The sequence below is a fragment of the Adiantum capillus-veneris genome, chromosome 30 (genome assembly GCF_014529385.1).
Source record: "Adiantum capillus-veneris isolate H3 chromosome 30, ASM1452938v2, whole genome shotgun sequence".
Taxonomy (NCBI): domain Eukaryota; kingdom Viridiplantae; phylum Streptophyta; class Polypodiopsida; order Polypodiales; family Pteridaceae; genus Adiantum; species Adiantum capillus-veneris.
This window is the reverse complement of record NC_140960.1, coordinates 21,778,128-21,793,837: the sequence shown is the minus strand read 5'-3', so window position 1 is coordinate 21,793,837 and position 15,710 is coordinate 21,778,128. Positions and strand designations below refer to the sequence as shown.

Here is a 15,710-nt window from a genome sequence, read left to right as displayed (position 1 = left end):
GTTGTCTTATAGACGTCTCCCCGCGCGATTCTGATATGATGATATCCACTCTTCAGATCAATCCTGCTAAAGCATGAGGATCCCTGTAATCTGTCGAGTATATCATCGATCCTAGGAATCGGAAATCTGTTCTTGATGGTGATTTTGCTGAGAGCTCTAAAATCGATGCACATTCTCCAAGATCCGTCTTTCTTCAAAACCAACAACACTGGAGAGCAATACGGTGAAGTACTAGGCTGGACAAGACCCTTTTCCAAGGAGAGCAATACGGTGAAGTACTAGGCTGGACAAGACCCTTTTCCAAGAGGTCTTTCACTTGGTTCATAATCTCTTCATTCAGTGCTCGGCTCATACGGTAAGGTGGCCGGTTTGGTGGCGTGCTTCCAGGTATCAGATCAATGGTATGATCTTCAGGCCCTCTAAAAAGCAATCGGCATGAGCGTGGAGAAAAATCTTGGCGTTCTTTTGTTTAGGTCAAAACATATTCGACGTTTATCCATCGTTCAGTTCTCTCCCAAAAGAATGAGTAAAGAAACTGAAGTTTATCAAGTACAATCTCTGAGCCCTTCATTTGTCAAAGTCGCTTTCTCGGCCCGGTAGTCAACCACGGCGTAGTTCTTATGGTACCAAGGGATTTCGAGTAGAACGTCACTCGCGTGCCCTGAACATCCCTGTCATTGCAAACGAAGTTTGCCAATGCTCGGTGTAATTGCAACATCCGGTATCCGGGTGCCAGTCGAACTACTTGCGCCTGTGGCGTCAGTCTGTCGGGCGTAATTCCAAATCGAGCCGCCAATTTCAAGTGAAAAGAAGTTGGCCTTGGCTCCTTCAAAAGAGCTTCCTGATCCTTTACTTTTCCCTAAAAGCGGCAAAGTTTGTACTTTCATTCATTTGATTCGGTGCAAGTTCCACGCCATGTGGTACCAATTCTGCTTTTTATTTGCCTTTCCGTCCACGTTCCTCATATGCTCTCGAACTCTCAGGCTTGTCGTCGTCTGAGGAACGTGGACGGAAAGGCAGATAAAAAGCCATAGGTGCCGTGGAAAAAAAATTGGGGATCAAATTTCCCGTAGAAGAGAAATCGACCGTGCTCTGATACCACTGTAACAGACTTGGACATTCCAAGTCAAGAATCAATCACCACAGCACCAAATAACCACTTCAAAACAATTCACAAATCACAATAGAGTTGCACTGGCCCGGCGGAGTTCCGTGCCTAGAGATAATGGCCCCAAAGACTGGCGCCCCTTTCGGTATTTCTTTATGTATTAGTACACACACATTCGGTATGTACCATCTTTGTTTTGCACTAAAAGGACTGGAGAACAAAAGGGAGAGGAGCTGCCTCACCATTCGCCCAAAAACTGCTCTTTTTTCAGCGCCGTAAAATCCGGAGGTCCGTACTGCTGCCACGTGGCATTTCTGCCGCCTGTTTTAGGGTTTTCAGCCACTTTAGGGTTTCAGCCAGCAGTTAGGGTTAGGGTTTCCAGAAATTAGGGTTTCTGGCAGAAATTAGGGTTTGCAGGTTTTAGGGTTTCTGCTCTCGGTAGCCACATCATCACTTTGTGACAGATGCTTTGTCCCGGAAGCCGTTGGTCTTGGCTATTTCCGCGATTCATCCTAGAAGCTTCGAGAACATGGTCTATCAGTACGCCACAGGTCCAGATTTTTCGGATGTATTCACACGAATACAAAATGGGGAGGTGGTAGCGGGATATTCCATACAAGATGGCTACTTGATGAAGAAAACGATTTTGTGCGTTACACAGTCGTTGAGGGAAAAGGTTCTAACCGAATGCCACTGTCCGCCATTTGCGGGTCACCGCGGCATTGACACCACCTTGAAAGATGTGGAGCGTTACTTCTTTTGGCCGAGATTCAAGAAGAATGTGGACGATTTTGTACGCAGTTGCTTGGTATGCCAGAAGGTCAAGTTTGACAGGCATAAAGCACAGAGATTGTTACAGCCTTTACCCATTTCCACCCGCCCCTGGGAAAGTATTGCTATGGATTTCATTTTTGATCTCTTGAAGACACAGAGTGGGCACGATGGTATTTGGACTGTTATTGATAGATTTAGCAAGCGGGCTCATTTCATTCCAGTGAAGAAAACAGTCAAGCCGTATCATTTAGCGAGAGTGTTCATTGCCCAAATATTCAAATTACATGACATGGCTGAGACAATAGTCTCTGACAGAGATTTCCGATTCACAAGTTTGTATTGGAAGGCTATTTGGGAGAACATTGGCACACGGTTGCAGTTCTCGTCATCTTTCCACCCGTAGACAGATGGGCAATCTGAGATTGCAAATTCAGTCGTACTGGATTTATTGAAGTCTTACATTTCTGATCAGAAGACTCAATGGGAAATTTTTTTGCCCTTGGTGGAATTTGCCTACAATAACACGATCCACTCTTAGACGAGGAAGGCGCCATTTGAGATTATTGAAGGTGCTACGAAGGTTCCACCCTTCCTAAGCACGAAAGATAAGATTTTTGAAGCCGACCAATACACGAGGGACTTGGACACTGCTTTTGCCAAGGTTCTGGAGGCTTTAGCAAAATCTCAGGAAAGACACAAGAAGGCAGCAAATCGACACCGTCATGATTTGAAATTAAAGGAAGACGATTGGGTGCTCTTACGTTTTGAGAAGGCATGCCCGAGAAAGAAAAAGGGAAAGGAGCGGCTTTTTCCAAAGCTTAGCCTGAGATACTATGGACCTTTCCAGATAAAAGAAAAGATAAATGATGTCTTCTTTAGATTGAAGATGCCCGATACTTGGAGAATTCACAATGCTTTTTATGGTGAGTCTCTTGAAGCCTTTTAAAGGCGATGTGTCCGATGATGGGGAGCCAGATGAGCAACCCGAAGTGGAGGAAAGCGAGGAGATCCTCGTTCCAGAATAGATACTGACACATAACGATAGAAAGATTAAAGGTAAAGTGATTATGCGGTCCTTGGTTAAATTCAAGAACTATCCTGCATTGGATGCGAAGTGGATGGAGGATGAGGACCCAGCAGATACTCCTCGGATTGTGAAACTTTACCTTGAAGCATTCGGTTTAGCCTAGTCTACTCTGATAGAACCCAGATTTGAGCATGGGTGAATCTAGTGTAGTGGGCATGCACAAGAGGGGAGTCACTCCGCTGCTTTGTCAACAGATTACTGCGATTTTTGATATAGAGTCACTGATGTCCCTTTGGGTTTCAGGGATACTGCTGGGCTGACAGTATTCTGCTGTACGACTTTATGAACTGGAATTCCCGAATATGAAAATGATATTGATTGATTTGTACTTGACTTGTTTGAGTGCAGGAACTGAAAGACGAAATGATTGCAATTTCGGTCTCATAAATCTCTATAGACATGATTGCAATAAGGATTAGTTAATCGGGCATCTGTGAGGTCCCGACTGGATCTAGATGCGATTACTAAATATGTTGCCGATTAATCATGGTCTGAGATTTGGAATGAATTTGAATGTGATTTGTCATGTGATGTCCGGTGATGTGATTGTTGATTGGTACATGTGCTAGATGTGCTGTGTCTAGTGCGTCGGTACTAACCTCCTCTGTCTGTTTTTGCAGGCGTAATCGTAATCGAGGGCGATTACAATTCTTTCAAGAGGGGGGTATGTCACAAACTGGAGACATGGCAGCCCGGACACACCTTGCTGATGTGGCACAGGTCCGTAAAATGTGCCGACAGGCTGACATGGCAAACTGTATGGATGCCCGCAGATTCCGCTGACTGTTGACGTGGCATTCTCCGCAAAACGCGTTGACATGCTGACGTGGCAGTGTACAGATTTTCGGAAATTGTGCTGGCTGCTTTTTGGCAGTTTTTGGAGACAATTGCTTTTGGGAACTATTGCTTTTGAAGCTTTTGGGGCTCTGCTTTTAGCATCCCTTATAACGTTTATAATGAACCCAACTCACTCTGCAGAGCATCTGGACATAGAGTCTGAGAGTAAGCACCCACAGGAGTTGTACTTTGCTCAAAGATTAATATAAAAAGAAATACTGAATGGGGCGCCAATCTTTGAGGCCAATACCTCTTGGCACAAAACTACGCCGGGTCGTGTCGTCTTTTGTGAACTGTTTTAAAGTGAATCTCTGCTGTGTCGTGGTAGAATCTAGACTTGGGGTGTCCAAGTTTGCTACATTCAGCCCTAGATCTACCCCTTGGTGGCCATCCCCAATCCCACATCGAGAAGGATCTAAAGGTGCATCAAATCAGCCCCGGAGGTGCTTCATCTTGAAGAGGCGACATTCTCCATTCGAGTCAATAGAGTCTACACTTGAGGTATTGCATGTGTGTACATTCCATTTACGCAATTTAAAGCAAATACCACATCGAGAACGGTGTGGAGGGCCCTTATGAGGGTTGGTTGGGACCCCATCGACTGTCATTCTCCTTTTCTCTCTCCTTCTCTTTCACGCTACACATCTCTACCGCTCTCTCTCATTCCCTTTCTCTAGGGAAAGGTAAAGGAACCATCATTCAAGCTAAAAGGAATCACTAACGCAAGGAAAAGAAGTAAAAGATTTGTGGAAGTGGAAACCTAGATCCTCACCATTTCAATTCCACTGCACCTGACATTGGTATCAAAGCTTTGAAGATTTTGCACTAATCTGCTAATCTTTGGAATTTTTTTTCCTCTTGAGTGTTTGAGTGTGTGTTGTAGTGTTTCGCCCAAGGATGCTTCTCTCATTCAGGGAAGTGTAGGACCTGCCATTGCGCGTAGGACCGTGCGCCTTGAGTGTAGGAAATGCAAACACCGTATACGGGGCTTATAGTTTTGGTGCACCTGCAAGAGGGTAGTTGACTTGGTGTGTTATCCATTGCTTTTGCTGTCAGATGATACAAGTTGGCGGGCATATGCTTGATGTCGAGCTCTTTGTGGATGTTCCTTTTCCTTTTCATCGTTGGTGGCTTTTGGTGGTTTAGTTTTTTGATATATAGTTGCAAAGTGTGCTTTTGGTTAAGTGCCTCTGTCATCCGCTCTCCACTTAGCTTGCTTGGGCACTTTTAACTCTCTCTAGGAGAGGTATTTTACCATGGCCTTTAGTTTCTACAGGTTGCCCATGTGGCTACTTGTATCAATTCTTACAGTTTCCAATTCCTTGCCCTTGGGCCTGCTTTGTAAATAGTGATGTACTTACCCTTAGAATCGGCGCCATTTGGGCGTTTTAAGGGATCTTCCAAGTAATAGAAATCAGCTATATATCCCTTAAAAGGTGGATAAGATATGCCAATAGACCGATTTGACGAGGTTCCACTTAGACTACAGAAGGGCGAGGTAATAACAGTCACGGGTTACTACGGCTTAAAGAGTGCCACCAGTGCAGTGAAATATCCCTTAAGAATGGATTTTGAGGTGGTTCCTTGGCCATTAGGTTCATCCAACCTTAGGTGTTTTGCATACTCTTTTATTTCCCATTGGCTTGAGACGGTGCTGCTTCCCGTGCAATCGTCTGAGATAAGATGGTACAGGATGACCCTTTACCTTGCGAGCGGTAACCAGTTACCAAATACCTTTGGTGGGCAAGTACGGTAAGTTTGAGGGGCCTCAGAATACTGAAGAGTTGTTTGAGGTTAGCCTTATTCCTAACCAGGGGTCTAAAGCTACAAAGACGTTCTGCCTTGGAGGCGTAGCTGAGGCCTATGACCAGTTTGACCGCCCTGACCACAAAGCACCCGAAATAATCCAACAAGCCCAGATCCTTGAGAGGTCCCTGGTCACCCCAATTATTTTTCCGGTTGCAAGTAGCGTTGAGGGGGACCAAGAGGTCATGATCCTACGATATGTAAAAATCCCAGAGGCGGAAAGGAGGGCACGGCAACTGGATCCTAAGCGGCGCGGGAAGATCGTGCCCATCCATTTCTCAACCGCCTTCTGCATGGGATTTCATTAACCGGGCATAAAACAGGTGGAGGGAGGTAACTAATGGTTGATAGAACATAGGGGGGGCCACTGGCTCAATGCTTGATTCCCCTGTCATTTTTAGAGTTTGAGTTGATTTGCGACCTTTTGAACTGCGGGTGCCACCTGTTTTTCCAGAAGGGAAAACAACGTCTCCCAGCAGATAAAGAATGGATGGTTCTCAGAAAAGATTTAGTGGGAGATTGTGCAGTAAGGGCTCCATATCCTAGAGGATCTATAGGGCTGGAGGTGGGTTCGCTCCCTCAGAGAATCGGCCTCATAGATGTGGACGACCCCTTTATTGCGTGCGCAATTAGAAACTACCTTGGGGATGACGGTCCCTTTATACAGGAAAGGACTCCCTCAGGTGGCCTTCATCGTTGGGGGCGAGGGATTCCCCTCTGGGAGAAACCTATGAAGGGCGGTTTGTGTTCAGCAGGCGCTTGTGTGGAGTATTTTTCCAACGGGAGAATAACCATCTTGGGAGAGGGCCGTGAGGTATATAAGAGGACCCCCCTTGCCGTGTTAGGCGTGTTCCAGCGTCCTCTTTGGCCCGCCCAAGAGGGCTGCGCAGTTGACGTTAGAGCGCCTATTCTTAAGGGTACCCGGTGGAACACTCTTTACGGGCAGGTGATGGGTAACCGGGCTATGCAAAAGGAGACCTTCCTCTTTCAAGATCGATATCTTTGCGACCCCCCTTTTGAAAAGGAAAAGGAGCTCGACCTATTGAGGATCCTTGAAAAGTGAGTAGAAGAACAGGCGGGCGAAGAGAGAAGAGAAATGGCCGAGCTGGACGCCCACAAGGGGTGTTACTGGCCGATCGGTTTAAGGATACCCGGGCCTACATGCTTTCAGATGAACAGTGGTATGAATATAAAAATCAAAGGTGGGATAGCCCGCCCGGATGGGCTTACGAGATGCTCAATAAGATAGAGGAGGAGATGGAAGGGGATGGGGGCCGCGTTCACACGACCCCAAAGGAAGAGAATGAGCTCTCAACATCTTTTTAAATCAGTAGAGGAGCGCCTGCGCCGGCTCCTTAAGCGGGCTAGGACGGTTGATGCAGGGCTCCCCTTTCTCAACGGAGTCCTCGTCCCTCACGAGTCAGGGCCGCTGTTACACCCGCCCAGCCCCTTGTGGGTCTGCACAAGCTATGTGGGTATTGAGGTGGATATGTGTACACCAATGACCCCCATTTAGAAAAGCTTCCTCCTTACCTGATGGATGGAGACGTCCTAAAGCTAAACTTGTTGAGAGCCTTCCTAAGGCTAGTCTTTACATTAGATACCCGAGAGCAGTTCAGTCTCTTTCTGTGGGGGCCTGGGGCCACGGGGAAGTCGACCCTAACGGCGCTCTTGGAGTACATCCTAGGGGAAAGGTGCGAGAGCCTAGACGTGAGCTGGATAGCCAATCGATTTGAGCGGACACTTGTAGAAGGAAAGAACTTGCTGCTCTTCCCTGATGTTACTTGACAATCGAGTAATGCGGCCGCCAGCATATTAAAAAGGTTGCTCTTCAACGAGAGGGTAACAGTGGAGGTTAAAGGGAGGCCCGCTATGTCGGTTAAGCCCGGCGCCCACTCCTTATTTACGGTCAACTGGAGGTGGCCCGACGTGGACCGATCTAGCGGGGGGAGGAGACGCTTCCTCTTTATACAAACACCCAGAACGGTGACACGTAGCAATCCCTTTCTTATTGAAATGCTCAAGGGGGGCGCCAACGGGCTAGTTACCTGGGCCTTGGGAATGCCGCCCAACAAGACGCGGATAGGTCACAGTGTAGAAGCCCTTAACGAGTTAACCAGAGGCGGGGCGGATTGCTCAGGGCTGATAGAGTGGGTAACAAAAAAAGTGAGGTATGACCCGGGGGCCGAAATCCCACTAGGAGCAAAGAAGGTGCCAATGCTCGGGTCTCTACGAGGATTATATCTTGTATGTAGATGCGAATGGGATAGAACCGATCCCATTTAACCAATTTGGGGATGCGTTAGACGACATTATACGGTTGCAAGGATATCGCGATGTTGTTATTAGGAGGAGATCTACAGGAAGAGTAGTGCAAGGGCTAAGGCTCGGTTATGGGGAACCCATAAGGAAGAACAAAATAACTGGTTCGATGCGGTGCCTGATGAAAACTGATCCTTGGCTTGGGTTTAAGGAGGACAAGGAAGGATGGGAACAAGGAGGCTGCGAGACGGTCGACCACGTTGAAGGCGTGGACGATGTCGATAGTGTCGATATTTTATCCAACGGGGAATATGTGGAGGGAAAGGATGATGACCCCGAAACGGGAGGGTCACTTCTATCCAACGCGGGGGGGGGGGGGGGGGGGGGGGGGGGGGGGGGGGGGGGGGGGGGGGTCGTGGGAGTGAATGAGGGTGAGCCTCTGCCTCAACTAACACCCCCTGAAGTGGAGAGGACCCTAGAATTCTTAAGACAATATCCGGAGCTTGGGGGCAGTGTCTCGCATCAAGGTAAGGAAGGGCCTAAAGGAATAGGTGGGGGGGATATATATATATATATATATATATATAGAGAGAGAGAGAGAGAGAGAGAGAGAGAGAGAGAGAGAGAGAGAGAGAGAGAGAGAGAGAGAGAGAGAGAGGCGAATCTGCAGCCTGCCCTGCTGCGCGCCCTGCTCCCTGCCGTAGCACCTGGACTGCCCTGCCGCGCGCCCTCCTCCCTGCCGTCGCGCGCTCAGCCTGCTGGCTGCGCATGCTCTGCTGCCTGCACTCGCTGCCTGCACGCCCTTGTTGCCTGCGTATGCTCTGCTGCCTGCGCGTGCTCTGCAGCCAGCGCAACCCTAATGCCCTGCAACCCTAACAGTTTCAGAAACCCTAATTCCATGAAACCCTAAAAATCAGAAAACCCTAACTGTCCCAAACCCTAATCGCGTCTTCTTTCAATCACCAGCAAGGGAAAGAGAGAAAGAGAGAGAGAGAGAGAAAGTGTCTAGCATTCAATTCGGGTCGTGCTTTTCCCGTTTGTCAGTTTCCTCCATTCTTCATGGCTGCTTTGCCGGTCTCGAGTGCTACACACGGCGCTCCATCACCACTTGCCTGTCAGGTGGACTGTACTGGCGACCTGCTGACACGCATTGACTCCAAAGTACAACACTTGGCACAGCATGCCTTGGTTGGCCGGATGATTGGACAGTCTCCACCTCGATCTTCTATACGCGATTGGTGTCAGACTGCATTGGGCACTACTCAGGGACGGATCTCAGAGCTTACATTCCTTGGCAGAGGCATATTCATGGTTCGTCTTTCCGATCCCGCCACTGCATCAGCTCTCCTGGCTCGCTCTCCGATACTCTCTGATCGCAGGATGATATACCTGACGCGGTGGTATCCCGAGTTTACTACTGAGGAGTTTGACAGTCGACACCTTATTCCCAGATTCCCTATGACCCTCTCCTTCCCGGATATGCCTCTTCATTTTATTGATGAGCATCTCCTTCAGATGATTGCTGCTCACTTTGGCACAGTAGTTCCCGGATCTTGCATCTTCTCCTCTGGTCCACCTCGCATTCAGGTCTTGGTGTTTGGGGATACTTCATTACCAGATTCAGTTACTGTGGCTGTGCGCGATCGAGACTACTCTTGCCGAATGGTAGTCACTGGCCGTCCAGGGTAGTGCTTACGCTGTCACGAGATGGGACACTTGGCGCGAGAATGCCCCACACTGCCACGCCATCGGCAACAACAGCAGCCGGCTCGTGGCACTCATGCTCAGCCACGTGGTCAGCGTCAACAAGCGGCTCCTCCTACTACTACTCGAGCACCTCCTCAGCCTGCAGGTGCTCCTAGAGCTTCGACCCTCCATGTTCCTCTTTCTGCTGCGGCTCCTACTAAGGTAGCATGGCAGACAGTGGGTCGTAACCATTCCTACCGTCCTCTCCGCAACCTCCAATGCATGCAGCCCCTAGTGTTACCTCTCTTGCTCGCTCTCAAGTTTCCACCACCCCCTTACCAGCTGCTTCTCCTCACCATTCTTCTTCTTCAACACAGGATCACTTACCTTTGCTACCAGCTCCTCCTCCACCCGCTGTTCCTCCACTCGCTCCTCCCCCTCTACCAGAGGCTCCTATTCCCATGCAGATGGATCATTCACCCCTACTACCTCTCCCTCCTTGTAACAAACTTGGACACTCCAAGTCAAGAATCAACCGCGACAGCACCAAATAACCACTTCAAAACAATTCACAGATCACAATAGATTTGCACTGGCCCGGCGGAGTTCCGTGCCTAGAGATATTGGCCCCAAAGACTGGCGCCCCTTTCGGTATTTCTTTTTGTATTAATCAATCATCAAAGTACAAGAGAGCGGTTAGGGTTTCACTCTCAGACTCTGCGTCCAGATGCCCTGAGAAGTGAGGCCCTCACCACTAATTTAAAGGTTACAAGGGATGCCCAAAAGCAGAGCCCCAAAAGCTTTTAAAATCAAAAGCATCAGTTCTCTCTCTCTCTTAGAGAGTCTTTTCTCTTTTTTTTTTAATAAAAAAAAATGCAAAAGCAAAATTCGCGTCGCTCATCATTTTCCAGATTTTTTTTTTTTTTTATTTATAATAAATAATCCGCCTCTGCGATTTTCGGAATTTAGGGTTTTTGGCAAAAATTAGGGTTTGCAGGAATTTTAGGGTTTCTGGCAGAAATTAGGGTTTTTGCTGTCCGCCACGTCATCACTTTGTGACATACCCCCCTCTTGAAAGCATTGTAATCGACCGCGATTACGCCTGCAAAACCGACAAAAGCCATAAACCGTCTTAGCAGACACTGACTGTTAGTACCTACGTACTAGGAACACACATCTAGCACATGTACAAAATCGACAGTCACATCACATGACATCACCAGACATCACAGGACATCACATGACATTCAACATTCATTCGGATCTTAGACCATGATTTATCGGCAATGTAGCTAGCAATCACATCTAGGTCCAATCGGGACCTCATCGATGTCCGATTGACTAACCCCTATTGCAACCATGTCTATTCGAGATCAATTAGACCAAAATGCTGCAGTCATTTCGTCTATCAGTTCCTGTACTCACAAGAAGTCAAGAACAAATCAGTATCATAATCAGGAATTCCATTTCATAAAGTCATCCAGCAGAATACTGTCAGCTCTCAGTATCCCTGAAGCTCAAAGAGACATCAGTGACTTTAGTATCAAAATCGAGGCATCTGTTGACAAAGGAGTGGAGTAACTCCCCTCTTGTGCATCCCACTGCACCAGATCTTCGGCCAAGCTGAATTCTGGGTTCCTTTTGGAGTAGACTATGCTAAACCAAAAGCATCGAGGTAAAGTTTCACAATCTGAGGAGTATCTGCTAGGTCCTCCTCCTCCATCCACTTCGCATCAAGTGCAGGAGAATTCTTGAACTTAACCAAGAACCGCCTTCGAGTTTTACCCTTATTCTTCGTATCCTTATGTGCCAAAATCTGTTCAGGAACAAGGATCTCCTCGTTTTCTTCCACTTCGGGTTGCTCATCAGGCTCCCCATCATCAGGCACATCACCTTTAAAAGGTTTCAAGAGATTCACATGAAATGCATTGTGAATCCTCCAAGTATCTGGCAGTTTCAATCGGAAGGAGACTTCATTTATCTTTTCAGTAATCTGGAAAGGGCCGTAGTATCGCATACTAAGCTTTGGAAAAAGCCTCTCCTTTCCCTTGTTCTTTCGTAGGCGTGCCTTCTCAAAACGTAAGAGCACCCAATCATCCTCCTTCAATTTCATGTCGCGACGACGGCGATCCGCTGCCTTTTTCTGTCGTTCTTGAGACTTCTGCAAAGTCTCGCGAACCTTGGCAAAAGCCGTATCCAGATCTCGCGTATATTTATCCGCTTCAAAGATCTTATCTTTCGTGCTCAGGAAGGGTGGAACCTTCGCAGCACCTTCAACAATCTCAAATGGCGCCTTACCCGTCGACGAGTGTATCGTGTTATTGTAGGCAAATTCCACCAGAGGTAAATATCTTTCCCATTGAGTCTTCTGATCTGAGATATAAGACTTCAATAAATCTAGAACCACTGAATTGGCCATCTCGGATTGCCCATCAGTCTGCGGGTGGAACGATGACGAGAACTGTAACCGCGTGCCAATGTTCTCCCAAATTGCCTTCCAAAACAAACTCGTAAATCTGGGGTCTCTGTCGGAGACAATTGTCTCAGGCATGCCATGTAATCTGAAAATCTGGGCCACAAACAGTCTCGCTAAGTGATCCGGCTTGACTGTTTTCTTCACTGGAATGAAATGAGCCTGTTTGCTAAATCTGTCAATAACAGTCCAGATACCATCGTGACCACTCTGTGTTCTCGGGAGATCAAAAATGAAATCCATCGCTATACTTTCCCAGGGGCGGGTGGGTATGGGTAAAGGCTGTAACAATCCCTGTGCTTTATGCCTATTAAACTTAACCTTCTGGCATACCAAGCAACTGCGCACAAACTCTTCCACATCTTTCTTGAGTCTCGGCCAAAAGAAATATCTCTCTACCCCTTTCATGGTGGTAGCAATGCCGCGGTGACCCGTAAAAGGTGGACAATGGCATTCAATCATAACCTTTTCCCTCAACGGCTGTGTAACGCACAACATAGTCTTTTTCATCAAGTAGCCTTCCCGAAGGGAGTATCCAGCTACTATCTCCCCCTCCCGTATCCGTGTGAAAATATCTGCAAAATCTGTATCTGTGGCATACTGATCGACCATATCCTCGAAGCTCCTATGATGTATCGCGGAAATAGCCAGAACCAACGGTTTCCGAGACAAAGCATCTGCCACCACATTCTTCTGTCCCTGCACATGGACAATCTGGAAGTGGAACTGTGACAAGATGTTCGCCCACCGCATCTGTTTTTCCGAAAGCTGCTTCTGTGACAAGAAGTAGCGCAAACTCTGATGGTCTGTAAAGACAGTAAAATCCGCTCCGAGTAGGTAATGCCGCCACTGAGTAAGAGCATGGATAACCGCCAAAAGCTCTTTCTCATAGATCTGTGCTGTCATCTCCGGCCTAGAGAACAAACGGCTCTCGTAAGCTATGACATGGCCTTCTTGCATCAAGACCGCACCCAGACTACGACCACAAGCATCACAATATACTTCGAATGACTTCTGCAAGTCCGGCAAAGTCAAAATAGGTCCCGCAGTCAATTTCTCTTTCAATGTCTGAAAGGCAGTCACCTCTGTGGGTCCCCACGAAAAAGGTACTCCTTTCTGTGTCAAGATATGCAAAGGGGAAGCAACCTCTGCAAACTTTCGTATGAACCGCCTGTAGTACGAACATAGTCCCAAGAAGCTTCTAACTTCATGGACATTCTTCAAGTCGGGCCAATCACGGATAGTCTCTATCTTGGCCGGATCCATTTGCACTCCTGCTGCTGACACAATGTGCCCCAAAAAGTGTATCTCTGGTAGGAAAAATTCACTTTTCTTTGCATTGATCACTAACTTGTGATCTCGTAATGCCTGAAAGACTTGAAGCAGATGATCTCTGTGTTCTGCCTCATTCTTGGAGAAAACAATGATGTCGTCAAAGAAAGTGCCAACAAATAGCCTATACTCTCGAAAAATCCTATCCATCATCCGGTTAAATGTCGCAGGAGCATTGGTTAAGCCAAAAGGCATCACCAAAAACTCAAATAACCCAAAAGTCGTCCGAAAAGCTGTCTTGTAGACGTCTCCCGGTGCTATTCTGATATGATGATATCCACTCTTCAAGTCAATCCTGCTAAAGCATGAGGATCCCTGTAACCTGTCGAGTATATCATCGATCCTAGGAATTGGAAATCTGTTCTTGATGGTGATTTTGTTGAGAGCTCTATAATCGATGCACATTCTCCAAGATCCGTCTTTCTTCAAAACCAACAATACTGGAGAGCAATACGGTGAAGTACTAGGCTGGACAAGACCCTTTTCCAAGAGGTCTTTCACTTGGTTCATAATCTCTTCATTCTGTGCTCGGCTCACACGGTAGGGTGGCCGGTTCGGTGGTGTACTACCAGGTATCAGATCAATGGTATGATCTTCAGGACGAGCAGGTGGTAACTCTCCTGGCAGGCCTTCTGAGAAGCAATCGGCGTGAGAGTGTAGAAAATCTTGGCGTTCTTTATCAAGTTTAGACATATTTGTCCTATCATCACCACTCAACTCTTTCATAAAGATCGAGTAAACAAACAGACTGGATTTCATTAATTTTGAAATAGCCGAAGCCGATACAATAGGGACAGACTCGCCCTTTAGTTTAATATCAAGTACAATTGTTCTGCCCTTTTCTGTAGTCAAAGTCGCTTTTCTCGCCCGATAATCGACCACGGCATTGTTCTTGTGGTACCAGGGAATCCCTAAGAGAACATCACAACCCTCCAAAGGCATTATGAAGAAGTCCTCATGCCCCAAATACCCCTGACAATGCAACCGAAGTTTGCCAATGACAGGTGTAATGGCTATGTCCCTGCCGGGTGCCGCTAGAACTGCCTCTGCAAATGGTCCCATCCGATCGGGAGTAATCTCGAGCCGCGCCGCCAATTCCGGTGAAATGAAGTTGGCCTTGGCTCCTCCATCAAAGAAAATCAGGGCCTCTTGATCTTTCACTTTGCCCCAAGCTCGGCAAAGTTCTGTACTCTCATCCATGGTGTCGGGATCAGTACCCACACAATCTGGAACCAGTCCTGTTTTCATCTTGCCTTTTCGTACACGGTCCTCAGCTGCTCTCGAACTCTCAGGCCTTTCGTCGTCCTTGTCATTCTGTTCTTTCTGTGCCTTTTTAGGGCACTTCGCGGAGATATGTCCAGTTTCCCCGCATCCAAAGCACTTCCCCTCCCTGATGTAGCGAGTCCGCTCCTGATGAGTAAGTCTGGGTCGTGCATCCTTTTTCTCTGGGTTGCTCTTTCGTTTTCTACTTTCATTCCCAGAAGTTTGTCCGGTTCGTTGTGTCATGACCTCATCTGTGGGGTAGGTCAGACTGCCAGAGTGAATTGCAAAGCCCCGCTTCGCATGACTCATCAACTCCTGAATAGAAGCTGACTTCTGTTCCAAGCAGTGGTCTCGGATCTTTGTAGGTAGACCCAATGTAAACCGCTCAATTTGTTCTCTGAACGAGATCTTCTTGAATGAAGAGGCAGGTAGAAAAGAGTTCCAGAATCTTTCACAGTAAGAATTCACTGTATCGCTCTTGGTCATCCGGAGATGGTTCCAAGCAGCTCGTATATCTCGCTCAAACTCTTGAGTCAACCAAGAAGAAATAAAAAGCCTCTTGAATTTCAGCCATGTAACCGGCACAGTCTTGCTTAATAGAAGCGTGGACCACCAAGTGCGAGCATTCCCCTTAAAATAAGAGGCAGCTCTTCGAATCTTGGAGTGCTCTGAATAGTGTCCTCCCGCGAAAGCGATGTCAAACTGCTGTATAAAAGACAAAGCCTTCGAAGCATCGGAGTATCCCGAAAAAGTATCAAACTTAAGTGCTTGGCCACCTTCCTTAAACTCTCGAACTTTCTTGCTTTTATCTTCGAGAAAGTCATACTGGTTGGCTTTGTAAAAATTCCTCTTGTTCGCATAAAAGTTTCCGTTGTCAGAGTCTGAACTGTCCGTAGACGAGTCCTCTGTAGAAGTGTCACTCACTGGGCGAGATTTAGCCTTCTTTGCCTTTTGCTTGCCCTTTCCAAAGCGTTGCTTCTTGCTTCGCTTTTTACGTTGTCTGTCTTCTTCGCTTGAATCCGAGGAGCTAGAAGAACTGTCAGAAGAAGAAGAAGAACTGGGTAGGCCTGCAAACTTGACGC

The 15,710-nt window shown here is 47.3% G+C and overlaps 1 protein-coding gene and 1 pseudogene across 2 annotated transcripts in view; both read left to right on the top strand.

The window, feature by feature from the left end:
- LOC147417647 (histone-lysine N-methyltransferase ATXR3-like protein) overlaps nt 1-15,710 on the top strand; it is a 105,245-nt gene that overhangs the window by 10,271 nt on the left and 79,264 nt on the right. The window lies entirely within an intron of this gene.
- LOC147417648 (uncharacterized) lies at nt 7,254-9,563 on the top strand (annotated as a pseudogene).